This window comes from Erithacus rubecula (assembly GCF_903797595.1).
Source record: "Erithacus rubecula genome assembly, chromosome: 9".
NCBI lineage: Eukaryota > Metazoa > Chordata > Aves > Passeriformes > Muscicapidae > Erithacus > Erithacus rubecula.
The window spans coordinates 19693853-19710287 of NC_136660.1; the positions used below are offsets into that span (position 1 = coordinate 19693853).

General features: G+C 39.3%; 1 protein-coding gene across 9 annotated transcripts in view; it reads right to left on the minus strand.

Moving 5' to 3' along the window:
* Positions 1 to 16435, minus strand: part of EXOC6 (exocyst complex component 6) — an 85557-nt gene that overhangs the window by 2242 nt on the left and 66880 nt on the right. The gene's annotated exons all lie outside the window — the stretch shown is intronic.

Genomic DNA, 16435 nt, shown 5'->3' on the forward strand with positions numbered 1-16435 from the left:
CATACTTTGCTATTGGGGAACTTGCTTTACCGTAGGGAGAAGGACAGGGATGCTCATGTCTGCTGCTTCTCACAATAATTTAAATGAGACGTTCAGGTAGTCTCAACTAAGTGAATTAAACACCTCCTTGGCTGCACTGTCCATTGTGACTGATCCCTGAAACTCAGCGCCAAGCCCCGGGCACACTTCTGGCCCAAACAAATCCAAACACTTCAGTGGAGGAACAAAAAGTCTCCAAGCACAGTCCTACGCTTGGCTGCAGTTTCAAATCAGGTCTTTGATTCACGAGCTCAGAGATGCTGTTCAACAAAAAGCCAGCCTGCTTTTACAATCAGCCGCAATGCTGAACCTCCAGCAGCCAGCACCCTCACAGCCCTCAAAGCCTAATTCTCCCTCCACCATCACGGGGTGCAGGCCAGGCACCGCTGGGCACCCTGCCCAGGCTGCCAGGGGCCAGGGCACAGGCAGCCCGGCTCGGGGATGTCTTTCCCACGGCTACCTGCGGGCAAGCGGCCCCACTGCCATTGACGTCAATGGCGGGGCGCCCCAGCTTCCCCCTGCGTCTGGTGCCTGGCCCCGTCCTGCTGCTGAGGGCTAACAAGGGCTTGTTCTCAGGCTGCCCCGTGTTAGCCAAACCTACTGTTAAAATAAGCGTTGAGAACCATTAACAACACTTTGCCCCAGCGCGCAGTGCCCGCGGCTGCTCCGCTCAGCTGGGTCCTCAGTGTAACCTAGAGCCCCGCTTGCCTGGAGACCTGCTGGCTCAGTAACGCTGGAAAGGTGCGCCGGAACAGGACTTCGTGTAACAAAACCACTTAGAAAAATGTAACAGACTACTACAAGTCACAGCATTTTGCTATTTCAAGGAAGAGCCCTGTTCACTTCAGACATTTGCTTCTGCTAAGCCAGACCAGAGCTGTTACAGCTGGGACAGAACAGCAGCAGCCCTCGCTCCCACAGGCAGAGCTGCAGCAGGCGCCCGCTCCTCTGACTTCTCAGGCTACACTAAGAGGAGGTCTGCACCCCCGAGAACCTTGCCTTATTCAAAATTCTCAGCCTGATAAACTATCAGAGGTGTCTAGTAAAGCTCATGCCCAAAATCATAACACCAATTTATTTACAGAATAAAACATACATACAGTTTTCCCAGCTTCAAATTTATATGTCACTTTTTTGCAAATTTTTCCACTTCCAAACCACTTCCTGATGTTATTTTCAAATATAATGTCTAATTTAAATGCATAATTTTCTAATTAATTACTCCTTCCCTATTTGTAGTGTAGTCTTTTAGGACTAGGTAGCAACATTTCCTGGGATTATAATGGACCTCTGACAGACCTGCTCCTCTGTCATCCCAAAGACCTTCAGGGACCCTTACAAACCTCACTGACACATTTTACATTTAACATCTCATAGGGGTGAAAGGATCTAAAACCCAATGAGGCTATTTCATTCTCTGCTGACTAGATATTCCATGATAACCACCAGGGTCAAATTCAAACATTTCTTTCCCACAAAGCCCTTTCTCAAGATGGACACCACCAATTTTACTGAGTTGCTGAGAACATGCCTTCAGTGACCAAGCAAAAGGACTTGGGAAGCCTTGATAACCCAAAAATTAGAATCAGTTGTGAAACTCACAGCCTCAGTTACTACTGCATGTTTCTGGTATCATTTGTTATTACCTGAGTTACACAGTTTGTGGTGCCCAGTCCTCACAGAGATATTTTAAAGCACAACCAAGAGAGTGAAAAGATAGGACAGGCAGATGCACAAGACAAGCTGTGAGGATAAAGCTGACAGGAACCCAAACCAACTAATCTGGTCATTAATACCTTGCTGCTACTTACAGTGTCATGGGCTGAACATGGGACATGGTCCTTATGGATGGACCAATGTTCCTGCAGTTGTATTCAGTGAGTCAGAGGTGAAAGATTTAATTTCTTATCCCTATTGTACCATTGAAATTGAGGATTCTGGGTAAATCCTAAACAACACTGAAGCTCACATGGGTGAAAGGTATGTAAAGGTATTCTGCTAGCCTTGTGCAGCCCAAAGCCATTGATGACTGACACAATTACAGGGCTGACAAGTTCAAAGAAATTTCTCTGACCATACTGCATGAGTGAGTTTCATATGATGCTTTCAATAGTTGACTCAACTGATCATGCCATGGCTCTGGGAAATCTCCATGATAGTGATGGCTGGAAGATTACTCCTCATTTGTCACCTGCCCAAACACAAGTAAGCATGTAGGGCTCTAAACAGACCATAAAGTCTGTTGTTTTTTAACAACAGGTAAAAAAAAGTCACACAGAACATGAAGCATATTCTGTGCACTCCAAGACAGTCCTGGCCCTAAAGAATGAACATCCAAAGAGACACTATCAGCAAAGGGAATGTACCCAGAGCTTCTTCCTGGCTCCATGCATGGTCAAAGAGCCGCATGCAACTAACCTCAGGCTAATAAATTTCTTAAGTTCAAGCAGCTGTCATGACATGTAGCAGGTAGCTCAAAGGCCCAGACATGCAATCAAATGACACATGCCACTCAGTCACAGCCTCCTTCCCTCCTTCTGAGCATCTGTTCGGGGGCTGCAGCGTGACAATGATATCCTGGCTGTGGATTAAATGCAGCAGGGAGCTGCAGACACTGCTGGAGAAGGGACTGCTGCTGTGCACAGTTATGCATTGTGCATTTTGTCCCACTCACTGCAGTTCTGCAGTGGTGCATACTGCTTTATGCAGTGGGCTTTGACAGCAAGTACTGCATGCTGTGGGGTGGGCCAGAGCTGCCTGGTGTGCAGCTCTTAGGATCTGTGTCCTGGCCATTCCTATCACCTGCATCTGCCCCGGCACCCGGGCTCAGTGGATGCACAGCCCATGCTTTGTGACGGGAGCAGGCTGGCGAGCAGCCAGGGGCAGAGAGGACAGTCTAGCAGAAATGACTCACTGGCCCCAGGACCACCACATGGGTGGTGGGAAATAACTTCAATCCATTCATGCAAAGCTTCACTTGAGCCCAACACAGTACTGAATTCACTTTCATTCCTGCAGCAACAAGGCAGAGGTGTTAACTCATCAATCTGTTTCAATTTCTGCTGCTCTGTTCCTCTCTGATTTACAGCATCTTTTGCTACACAAATGCGTGTCCTATTTAAATTAATAATTTCTCTCCCTGTCATAGAGTAAGGTGTCTTAGCCATAGGCAGATGATGTGCATGAAGCACAGGACAGTTTGCTGGTTCTGTCACAGTAGTTTTTACTGCAGCATCTAGGATAAAAAATGATTAAAGGCCAAGTTAAAGATACACTTCCCTACTACTATTTTATGTAGTAAAGCTTTCACTCTTACTGAGACAATAACTGAAAATGAGATGTATTATCTAACAAGGAATGCACCACACTGGCACACTCTGTCAAAAGATAAATATGGGCAAATAGGAGGTCCTGGCAGTAAGTATTCCCCAGCCTCAAAAATCAGTCAAAGGCTGATTTGAGGTGATGAGTGTATCACTTCATACTGGTGCTACTGGCTGCGACTCCTCCAAGGTTAGACTGTGCACAGCTTGCTTTGAAATTACAATAGGAAAAATGCTTACTTTGTACATGCATCTTTCTGAAGTTAGTATGTATTGAAAAAACTTCAGAAAGGCAATGTCCCTCACTTCTCAGTCTGGTGGCAGCACAGCCCATGTTGGCTGTTTAGAAAGCTACTCAGCCCCACCTAAGAAGCCACCCAAAGGTGTTCAGTCAGAACCAGCTTATCATGCAGCCAAAACACTGTGAAGCACTGAATAAACTAAATATATGTACTCTGCTACCCAAGAACAATAGCCCTGCTGTGCTCTTTATCCCATAATAACTATGAAAAATAAGAATAAGCTCAGACAGGCAATACTATACCCGAGTATTTTATAATGAAGCAGAATATGCTTCCCTAGGAGCAAAGAGCAATTATTTCCTTCTGACTAGGAACAATTTGAAAATATGTGAGTCTGAGTCATTGGTGAAAAAAAAGGGGGAAACAAAAAAAAAAAAAAAACAAGCTTTAGCCTCTCCTGTACACCACAGAGAACATCCTATATATTGTCCACTTACTTACATTTACAAGATACAGTCTACACTTCCACCTCATTTAGAGGATTCTGCCTCTTCTAAAGGTATGATATAAGGGGAACCTTTATCCAACATCTTGGAAACATCAGGGCTGATGATCAGAGAGCAGCATGTTTCTTCTACTGTATGTGCAAGTGTTGCTTTCCCAAACCATTACATTATTAGTCACATATATAATTCTAACATTATAGGTAACTTCAGCCTCTGGTTGCTGTAGTGCACTTTTATTTTGAATTATGCTCTACAGTGCTTTGATTTTGTAATTTTCTCTTCATGTGCAGGTATTTTCTAAATGCCTTTTATGTCTAACATTAGGTCTCTCTGTAGAAATAAACAACACTTGGAAAAGAAAAAGTGTTTATATGTACTTATGCAAAAGTTTATAGTAATTTCTGACATACATATAACTGTTATTTTTAATTGGAAGACTTTTATTTTAGAAGATACTAAACTATGTTTTGGTTGAAAGAGCTCCTGCTGCAAGACCTTGCCAGCTAACAGGATCAGTTAGCAAAAAACATTATAATATCGATGCTATGAGGGGAAAAGATCTTAAACTTTTAGGGACAGAATTCTGATTTCAAATAGGGTACTTGCACCTATTCTTCAAAGTTAGTACTCCAGCGTTTTCCCAGTACCTAGGTGATATTGCCCTGTTTGAATGGAAATTATTCTTCATCATTGCTCACTAAAGCTTTGTATTGTATTACCTAAAGTTCAGAGCAGCTCAGCCATAGTCCTGTATTTAGGCCATCTTGTAATTACGTGAGAATTTTGTGCACTGGGAACTGCTGGAATCGACCATCCGGCCCTTACAATGCCATTTGAGCCTCTTGTCACATCCTCAGATATCATACAGATGCCCTTTCCTTTTTACTTTTGGGCAACTGTCAGGAATAATCTTGGAAGAGAACGCAACTTTGGGAACTAGCTATGCACAGAGTGAACACAGCAACAGACAGAAGGAGGAGACATGAGCTTTGCAGATGGAAATGGGGGCAGTGTCCATTAGACACTGCACTGGTTATAGTACAAAAATCCTAATTGTGAATTATCAAGGTAGCTTAGTGCGAGTTGGAATGGTGCAAGTTGGTATCTCTTCTGAAGCAGCATGAGCATCAGCAAATATCTTTGGTTGTACAAAAGGCACCAGTGCTTCAGGAGGTGGAGATAAAACTGAGTTGTACACTTTATTTCCTACTTACCTTTCAATAAAGTCAAATATTCCATCCAAAGAAAAGTAGTTTTTTAATATATCACTGTCAGTTATGTCAGTTCTGGCCCACTCTCCTTGCTCACAAGCTGAATATTTTTTATGCTAAACAGTTTATTAACCCCTAATCACCCAGTTACTTCTGGACTTGATTGCATGTGTAATTACCTTTTGTCAGGTACAATTTGCCTGATAAACATGTCAGAACACTTGCTGCTTAGTCTGTTGAAACAGATAAATGCTGTCTTTCCACAGCCTTGGGGCATAATTAACAGGGAAAAAAAAGGCAGTTATAAAAACACACAGAAGCTGATTCAGTGAGGCAGGAGTTCACAGCGTGCAGCCCGCCAAGGCCCATTGCCCGGCCCGCTACGCTTGCCTGAGCTCTTATTGAGTTCCAGCCTGCTGTGACAGGGCAAAGGGGGCAGCCCTCAAAAACTGAGATTTAAAGTAGGTTTCCACGTGAACTTCAAAAAAAGAGTGGGATGATGCCTGTTTGGAAAAAAAAAAAAAAAAAAAAAAAAAAGAGAAAAAAAAGAAAAAGAAAAAAACAACACAGTGAAGCAGCAGATAATGAAATTGGTAGAGTCCCTGTCATCATTATGTGTTATACGCTCAAGCAGACTCTCTGGGATGGGACCAGGAATGGAAAAACTAAAAGAAGGCAGAAGAAAAAAACAAAAAATCAGGAGAAGCAAACCAGTCAGGATTAACTAAAAATGCTTTGTGGCATCCCTGGGCTCAATAGCTTCTGATTTCTGCCCTGTAGTGTTTGCAGGTTATGTACCCATGCGCTACGGGGAGTGCGAAAAAAGAAATCCTTACCTGACCTCTGGATAACCCAAACAGGAGATTAGCCCATTTCCAAGCAAAGCAGGTTGTCACACTGTTAGGCCAATTGCTTCTATTGACACTTTGCATAAACATCTTACACAGGGTGATCAGAAAGGACTGTTACGCCATTAATGCTCTTTTTATTTTTTTATACCTAAGTCTTACAGAATAAAGGCCTTTCTGAGTAAGGGATAACAAAAGGGTCAAAAGGTCACAAACATTCTTTTAAGTAGGCAAAAATCGGGGAAGTTTAGATTCATTGAAAAGTGCAAATTGGAATTTTTTTGCGTCTTGAAACATTCCAGCACGCTCAGCTTTTTCTAATTTCACTTCTAGTAAATTCATTATCTACTCAATTGTACATTTTTACTTTTACTTTTAAATAAGAAAAATGCTAAAGTCTTCATTTTACGAAATAGCAAGCTGTCTAACCTTCTCAGCTAATCAGTAATCTAAACAGACTTAGACATTACCATTGAAATCGTTGTGAGGACCAGTGTGAAAATATACAGAACTTTTTCTTGAAGTGGGATGACTGAGTAGTCTCTCATGTACAGTTTTCACATCATTTACACAGCATGTGGTTTGCACTGTGTACAGAAAAATATTCTATATTTTCTTTTGTTTTGCTTTCCCTTTGATCAGAGATGGAAACAATCTCCCTTTAATAGTATAAAAGCCACCTGCTGGGCATCACAGACTACAGCTAATTGGTAAATTCTTTGAAATTTTGATATAATGGATTTTGACCTCTTTAATTAAAAAAAACCCAAAGCCTAGAATACGGTGAACTCTTCTGAGAAATTAATAGTGCCAAGCACATACAACTGCAAGCTACACCCAATCTTTTCTTAGGAAAGAATACAGAAGTAACATTATAATTCTTTCCTTGAGGGTACACAGCTCTTGGCCTAGGAAAAAACCCCCAGCTATTGCTAGCTGTGTATCATTTAAGTCACCAAGATAAAGAAAAAGCAAACACATTAGTATTTGTACTTCTGTTGGGTTTTGGAGCTAAAAAGTAACAAACATGAAGGTGACTTTTTCATTTTAAACACAATAAACTCACAAAAGCCACTCACAAATGTTCCAGTTCTCAACACTTCCTACTGCAGGGAGTTCACACTGGACCAACCCACCCCACCCTGTTTTAAGGAGGACAAATGGGTTTCAGAACCCAGAAGGAAGCCTGTCAACCAGAAGAGTTGCTGTTTCATAATCTCTGACATAACGTTAACCTTTCAGTGGAGCTATAATCTCATTGCTTTGGGAACTCTGAGGCAGCACTGTCTTGCTTTTGTTAAAACACTTATTTATATTCTGCCCAGCATAATGGGGCCATGGTCCATGACTGGGACTCATAGGCACTGCAGTTTACACAGTTACACAAAAACAACAACACTTTTTAAACCTTTGCTCAGGTTTCATGCACAAGTATACATGAACATATGCTACCCAGGTACACTTATTTCCAACAAAAACTGTCTGCATGACCATGAAGATAACACCATCATTATTGACCAAGTTATGCTCCTGTTAATTAAAGCATGCACACCATGAAAGCACTTACTAAATTGGAAAACAAAACATAAAGGACAAGGATCAGAATCAAAACTGGACAAAGACAAGTCCTGTTTACTCTAAACATTCCTTGGTTGCAAAGGAACAACAGAACTACTTAAAATATAGATACCTAAGTCCAGCTTGAAAGAAAAAAAGGCAGTTTGCTAACTGCAGAATAACACTGTACCAACCAAACACAATTATCACTTGATCAGTAGGTGTTCATTACTGCTGACAAGCATCTTGTTAGCCTGGTTAGCAAGTCTGCCTGCCACTTGCCAAAATATTTTGTTTTATTTAGACCTGGTGACTTATTTTGTGAATGTGGTGAATTCAGAATCCCCTCTACTGATCACATAACTGAAATAACGTACACTGGTCTTGTATTTCAAAGTCTACACTTGATCTGCGAATGTCTCCCTGTAGTTTATGCTATTTTTTTCTGAATTGGTACAACAAATGGATTTTCAAAGTGATGTTATGGGGACTTACTATGCAATTCCCATTAGTGTCAATGGGGGTCGCAGGCTAAATTCCTAGACAATGCTTTGAAAACTGAGCCCTGGATTTTCAAAGGAAGGATAGTCCGTGTTAGAAAGGTAGCGTGTTTCAGATTTAAGTCACTGCATTAAAATATTCGTTCTTCTTTTAAGCACTATGCATTTAGAAGTTGTGTCTAAACTTAGGACATTGAAATTTTCACAAGAATGAAACAATTTTTTATTTAAATCTACCATCTGTTTCAAATTTATCAGTGAAATTTTATCTGTCACTATCTTGAGTGTTGGGATACAATCTTCAACACATTCATAAATGTACAATGTATAATGTTATGACAGCTAAACCATTGGGATTTGTTGCTATGCTAAGAAAAAACAGAAGTTATTTCTTATAACAGAAGTATTCATGTATCTTTTATATGAAAAAATCCTTGCAAAGGGCAGAACTCTTTCCTAAAATTTGGACTTTGTGGTACACTTTGAGAGATGCCTGGTCTTGTTACATTCATGATGTTTTCTTTTCACTCTCTGGCACTCCAAATGAACTTAGGCTTGCCTACAAAATAGAATACTTGCTGTTGAAGTCACGTGAACAAGCTTGTTGCTGTTACCATAACCAGAAAAACATTCACAATGTATAATTTTTACAAATCCCATTAAAACTTCAAGCAGCCCAAGATGCAACATCTGAAGATGCAGAAAAGTAGTTTTGTGAAACAAATGTAAATAGCTAAGCCCTATGAAACACTCAGTACAGCAACAAGAAATACCTCTTCAAAGAAGATTTCTTTAATTACAGTGAAAATGTTTATTATGAAGTGTGTTGTTCTTCATCATTAAAGAATAAGCTGGACTAGTAGCAAAAGAACCATCTTTTGAGTCTAGAAGCAGGGAAGAGTCTGAAAAGCAGGAGCCTGGCAGACAGTCAGGCTCCAGAGGGCACCGGCTCGGGCCAAATTGCTCCTGTCAAGCGTGTTAGTCCGTACACAAAGTCCCTTCAGACAAAGCATAAAACTATGTCAATGGCAAAATTTGTGTGGATTAAAAATTGTGTATTATGCAATGGTCAGGTCATTCACCATTTTTTCTGGTTTTGAGCTCCTGACGCAGAGGTGTACACGCTCAAACAGCACACAGGGCTGACAAGTGCAGCCCCCAAAACAGACCATCTGCCTCTCACCTGAATGAAACTCTGAAAACACAATTTCAGCTGTAAAAATTATGAATCCTTTAATACAGCACAGTTAAATCTCAGCTGGCATTTGCACTTGGCTTCTGGTTGTTTTTTTAAACACAGGTTTTCCAGTAGTACTTAAATACTGACATTTCAAAATGAATTTTTTTATTTTAGTTTATTTAATCTTTAATTTTCTACAGGCACTTCTTTTTACTTGCACAAGACCCACAACAGGTTTGCTTTAGACCATTCACTCATCTATGAAATAAAGCCATAAATAGCATATGATGAGGCAGAGTATCCTTAAATTTAAATTAATCTAATTTGGTGTAACTAGCATAAAATTCAAACACAAAACACATTCACTTTCATTTCCATTCTGGAATTGAACACTCTTGTCCCAGCTGTCACATTTAATATTTAGTACTATCCATAAGAGTAACTCCAGATGCTCCATACCACAAGAAGTCACTATCTGACAAATGCTGGTTTTAACTGTCCCAGAACTGTCCTTGTATACACACACACCTAATCTAGACAGTCAGGTGCTGCACCCAAGAACTAATCATCTGCAGTGGTCTGCCCAGAATACAACTCCAAGTTTGAATTGCAGTCCAGTTACTTCTAGGATTGAAGGAAGGAGCTTTAGATACACAGTCCTGGCATGCAAATGCAAACTGATGCCTATGGGAAGACAAGTGAGCAGCTCCACGGCATCAGTTTTGTGCTTACAGAGGAAGCCAAAACTTCAGCCCTTTGTGGGAAGCTGCAGCTAAAGAACAGACCCAGGACACCACCAGTATGGGTGCTGCTGGAATTAGGGATTCAGTGAACAGAGCATTTCCCTCTCCCAACTTTCCAGTCATTTCTTGTCATATTCTGACTTGGACAAAAACACCAAGAGAAAATTACATCTATGAAATATGCTGAAATTACATTGCTGCAGTAATGGATTCACCTTAACAGGAGAATAAACATCAGGTCTATAAAGTTTATGAGCACTCTTGAATCTGCAGCAATTGGTCTCCACAGAAGTCCATGATCTGCAGTGTGTACTAAGAATCACATAATTTCCATTGAGATAACCTGAGGTTCTACAGTAGGTAAGGGGAAACAGTTTGCTTCAAAACAACAGAGTAATTATTTTTTAAGTAACAACTTTCTTTTGCTTTAGTTTCTTTTAGCATCTGTGCATTTCTCAAAAGCTGCACATCTAAAATAAAAAATTACAGCCACAGTGTGCCAGATTCTTCTCTTAGGCAGTCATCAAAACACTCAGAATTTTATATATAAAGTGCCTCTCTGAAAACTTCTGCAGAAACAGATACAAATACAGCAACTGCTCAATAAAGTATCTCAACTGATCTTGGGTGCTGAGCTAGAATATATGAAAAGCCACTGAGATACAAGACATAATAGGCCACAAAACAGCATAATTTTGTTTGCATCCAGAAACAAAAATCCATAAGGCACAAATACTTACATATGTGGCCATCATAAGTTTACTGTAAACAGATAGTTATTTCTTCTAAAGTAGTGCACTCAGGGTATGGCTGCATAACCACCCTGTATAGCAGATGAAGTTACATCCCTTAGGGAAAGCTATACTAGACCTGAGAACCTCTGGACAAGGAATTCCACAATCAGTAGCTCAGGAATGTAAATAGAGACAAGTTGAAAGGAAAGCCAAAATCACTAGGAAAAAACTTTCATATTCTTTCGTGGATAACCTTCACTTTCATCTACAAGAAAGTATTTACTTCCCTATTTGTATCTATCAAATGACTCACAAAACATTTTAGCAAATACTATAGCCCATATAAAATCCTGGTTTTGTTTTGTTAACTTGTTGTCTAGATAACTTGGTTTAACAAAGGCTTCCAAGCCTAGCAAGCTGAAACCTGGATACCTAAAAATTTCTGTTTTTTAAACTGGGGTTTTTTTGCAAAAGATCTTTCTCCTCTTGCTGTTGTTTGCAAATGTATTAGGAAAACCCCCATTTTGCTTAAAGGCAATAATCCAATATAATTCATTTTTCTACGAAATACATCTTCAAGAAATTCTTCTCCTTAGAAGATGGGGGTTTTTTTCCCTTTAGAGTATGCATTTTCTCCTCAATTCTATAGACAGTATTTTACTTAAATGTTTTATCTAAAAAATTGTTTCTTATGATTTCTCTGGAAGACCAAGTAATTACAAATTATTTCATGTCATTTGCAATAATTACTCTTCATATTTTAGCTCCAACAGATCCCAGTACACGTGGAACTTTTGCTGAGCAATGATGGCAAAATTCAGCCTCTAATGCCTCCTGCAATTTGAAAACATCTTCCCCTGATTTTACTTGCCACTTTGAAATGTTATCCTTTCTAGTGAGTAATCCTGTGTTAGATTCTTTTGCTTCTTAAACGAACATTATTCTCACCCTTTATTGACTGACTAGATCTATTATCACATGTAAGCAGTGTTAATCCTCTAGTAATTAACACCCTTATTAAAGTAATTTTAACTCAAAGAAGTTTAAATCGCATTATTGGTTTTATTTAATTAAGCTATGAGAGTTGTTTTACAGTGTCATTTGAGTTTTCAACTCGTGCATTTTCTACCAGTTGCGCAGGTCCCCCCTGCAGCTGCCACACCCTGACACACACAAACCACCACCACCCCAACCTACACAGTTACCAGGGCATTTCTGTCCAGGAGTTATTCAACATTATTCCATTCCACCGTGAACTTTTTCAACTATTCTGCATGCTAATGGATGCAAGACACAGACACTACACTAAACATTTTACCATTCCCAGGACTATCATTTGGATGTACACTGGAATTATAGGATGACATTCATCCTTCCAAGGATGTATCTTGTTAGTACCTAAAGTGAAAGCAACTTTCACTGTCCTTTTCATACATCCTAAGCAAGGGCAAAAATTTTTCTTTAAACTTCAGAATGGCAAAAAGAAATAGAATCTGAATGCACTGAGTTGTATCACTTAACAACAGCCACTTTTTCTGTTACTTTGAAAATAAGCCAGGTTTAAAATTGTGGGTTTGGTAGTGTGTCCTACTGCGTGTTCCTTTCTACAGGAAAAGGTCTGTTGGCCAACTTTGTCTTACAGATCTCAGGTAAGCTACTCAACTGCCACATTTGACACAGGGTCAAAAGATGAAAACTGTCTTCTGGTTTAACTGCATCAAGTTACACTGTGCACTCTGGAAGAGTGTGGGCTAATTATACATCCTTCTGAACGATTTCCTGGAGGCACACTACTGAAACTGGGAAAGCTTGAGTTCTCCTGGGAATAAGGCAACCTGATGGTATTCTGGTCTTTATACACCATTAACTGTGTACTGGAAGTCCTTTCTTTTCTTTGGGTAAAAACATCTCTTCAAATTTCTACTTTTTAAAAAATAAAGAAAAAAGAAAAGGGTAATTTTTATGTGCTTTTCTCCCAATCATCTAGTGGTTCCAACTACTCATATTTTGATTTATTTCTGCATTTCTGTTTTTATTCACTCTTCATTTACACTTTCTGTAATTGCAGGGTTTTTTAAGTTGCGCTGTTCCTTTGCTACTAATGGAGAGAGAAAGTCCTCCTCTGCAAGGGGGACACAACCTATATGCTAATCTGAACTTTGTTATTTCAATATTCTTTAAAATACCATAATTTGTAAAAAGATAAATTACTCCATGAGAGCCATAAATGTTAGCATATATGATAAACTGTCCCTAAGAACATGCTGGTTCAGCCATATTGCTTACAATACCAGTGCACTTCGTCCAGAGACCAGTTATAACAAACCAGGATGAAATTCAATGATTTCTTTTGCCAGCTATTGGTATCTTTGTATTAACTTAATCTCCCAAATTTCACTGACTGACTGAAAGCAGTCTAGCTAGACTAGACAGCATTAAAAAGCATAATGCTTTTTAATTTGTATTTCTGCAGTTCTAAGGCAGCCAACTGCAGGTCAGAGTGACATTATGGTACACCACATACACTTTTGAACATCTTTTTTCCTATGATATTATGATCCAAATTAATAAACATTCTTTAACTACATTTCATCAATTCAAGTAATTGCCTTACTATGTCCATGCAATTCCTTCCTTGTGTTGTTATTGTCCTGAAGCAGAGAAAAAGTTTAGTTTTCCTGATGTAAAAGATTCCTTCGATTTTACTGGACTTTGTATTTGCCCTGCAGTAACCTCCAAACATGAGATAGACTTTCTTTTTCACACAAGAAACTAGCAAAAGGAAAAAAATATGGGGTATTCTGTCTGCTGCATGTGATTGACAGATAATTTAGAAAAGGAATGGAACCTAAGTATGTTGATTGATGCAACTGAAAAAATACTGAAGGCAAACCTGTAGGGTTAAAGGGTTAGTAGTGCTGCTCAGTACATACATACATACCACACATATATACCAATGGTACTACCAGTTTATACAAGGCTGAAGAATGTAAGTGATTTTGGGGCAGAAATTACTTAATACACTAACACAGCTACCAGCTCCATGGCTCCCCAATGGAAGACTAGGACTTAGAAATGTTAAGAGAATACAAATAACATGTAACTTGAAGAAATCCAATAATTTTCCTCTCTTGTGTTGATCAATTAACAATTTTATTCATTACTCATAGGAACCACATATTGCTCACAGAATTCAGAGGAAGTGTTGGGGAGATGGGGGCTCCAAAACTGAACTTCACTCATCAGCTTAGGGCTACAGAAGGGCCAAGTCACAACGATGGAGATCTTGCAGCAACTGGCTGTCAGCAGGAAGAGAACAGCTTGATAATGTATTCACAAAGTTTGGGAAGTTGTGCACTCAAATCTTTCTTTCTTGCACGTACATAATTTCTTACATGACAAAGGCAAGGACTGGATGGGAGTAAAACTGCTAGCAGAAGAATAACTAAAGAGAATCTTCATTACACTGAATAACTTTCACTGGATGCAATGTCTATCAGCGACTTGAAGGGTAAGTAGGATTTCACAAATAGGCACACAGATCAACTTCTAATTCAAAGATGATATTTGTTAATTGAGAAAGTATCTGGAAGTGAACCTTCTGAAACTTTCCTACCAACAGATCCTTCTGCAAAAGAATAAAACCTTTTCCACATAAAGCTTATTTAGTGGCTTCTCTCATAGTGTCTTTGGAAATGTCTGCTTCACAAAGTGTTCCACAGCATGCTAGTTACTAATGAAATTCAGTGTCATGCCCAAGAAAATGGAAGCCTTCAGGTTCTAACATTATGTGCAAAGTATTTTCAGGATTTTGCTTCAACTACCAAGGATAAAAATTAGTTCCATTTAGTTCCCAGTCTTATAGGAACTTCTCTGCAACTATAGGATGAGATTTCTTGAATGGAAAGGTTTTCCAGAGATATGAAGTTTTCATCATAACAACAGCTCTGTAGGTTTTGAATTAATTGATTAACTATTTCTAAACAGTGTCTTGAAAAAGTAATGATGACCAAGAAGAGCTCAAAGCTGATTAAATGTGACAGTTGGTAGTATTCAGACAGGGATCCAGATATGTCCATCTAAATAGTCTTGACAGCAGCTTTGCCAACTTTTTCTTTTCTTCTTTGTTTTTTTTTTTTCTTCATATCTGCTTTGATCAACCTCTCCAGTGAAACTTCTAGTGATTTCCATGATGGCAGCATTTAGAAGATGAAACTCCCCTGCACAGTTCTAAGTCAAGAGTTTCACCTGCACAAATGAGAACAATGTGATTTCCTATCTCAGTTCCCGAAATTATAAATTCACCTAACAATAACAAAAAGTGCCTTAACTAAGGCTTATGTTCTTATTCAAAAACTGTTATCTGAAGGTCTCTAAGTCAGGCTGAGTCAGTGCTTCACAAGTTCTGTGTAGTTTCTAAACACACAGTACAGATTTCTTGTAGGCTCGTTTAGTTCCTGTGAGTATCTTGCTAAGTAAGAGGAGAACTCAGAGAACTGTACCCCTTAAATTAACTAGCTTAAAGAAACAACGAATTTTTCTGATTTTATAACTTCCATGATTTAGGTACTTATGCCATTCTTTACTGTCATTTAAGAGATGGCATTCTGTTTATGCATTACACCTTTACACCTCATAGCCTTTTGTGCACAATATACTATACATTCATTTGGAGAAACTGCTAAGGTTTTTGCCACAGATGGAATGGGGTATCTTGTAGTTAAATGGCCATATGTATACCATTTTTGTTAAGTGAGGTATTGATAGAGCTAGTGAAGTGAAGTAACAACATTTGTACACTGAGGTTTTCAAACCTGTTTTCAAGTATGCTCAAGTATGATCAGCATGTTATTTACATTTCTCTGCTGAAACAGGAGCATTTATATGAACTGGTACAATCTGTTTTGCTCTAAATTTGATGAATGATTTAATGTCTCAAAGCATACAGACACCTAATGCCCGGCATGTGTGCTTTTAGTTTCTGGCACTAACAGGGTAGCAATACTTACTACCAGGAAATTACTAACTTGCCATTCTGCTTTGATTCTGCAAATCTTTATCAAGATAGTGAATCCAAAGCCATGCTTGTTTTCAACCCCCTGCTGCTAATTTCTGCGCATTTGTTTCCCAAGCTTCTTAATTCTTACCAGCTGGCAAGTATAAATCCCATCCTAGTAATGAGCCAGCTTGCTTCTGTGTACAGAGCACTGATTGAGATCTTCCTCACAAATATCTATACACACAGCTTGTGATCTGAGCCTACTGTGATTAACTACAGGCTTTGCAGAACCTAGCTGAGAAGGAGAAATCAAAAGTAAAGAGATTTCATTGGGGAATGTACGTACTTACAAACAAGTTGCCACATTTCTGTGAAGAATTCATGTTTACTTAGAAGAAATATTGTGTCTTCCGTGCAAGCCAGGTAACACACATTTTGTTTGCAATCATACTCAAATAAACCCAGACATGCATATGCATGCTACCACTGTATGATGCAAATACATGAGATACTGAACCCTGACTTGGGCTTGTTCTCTCACAGGGTCTCAAGC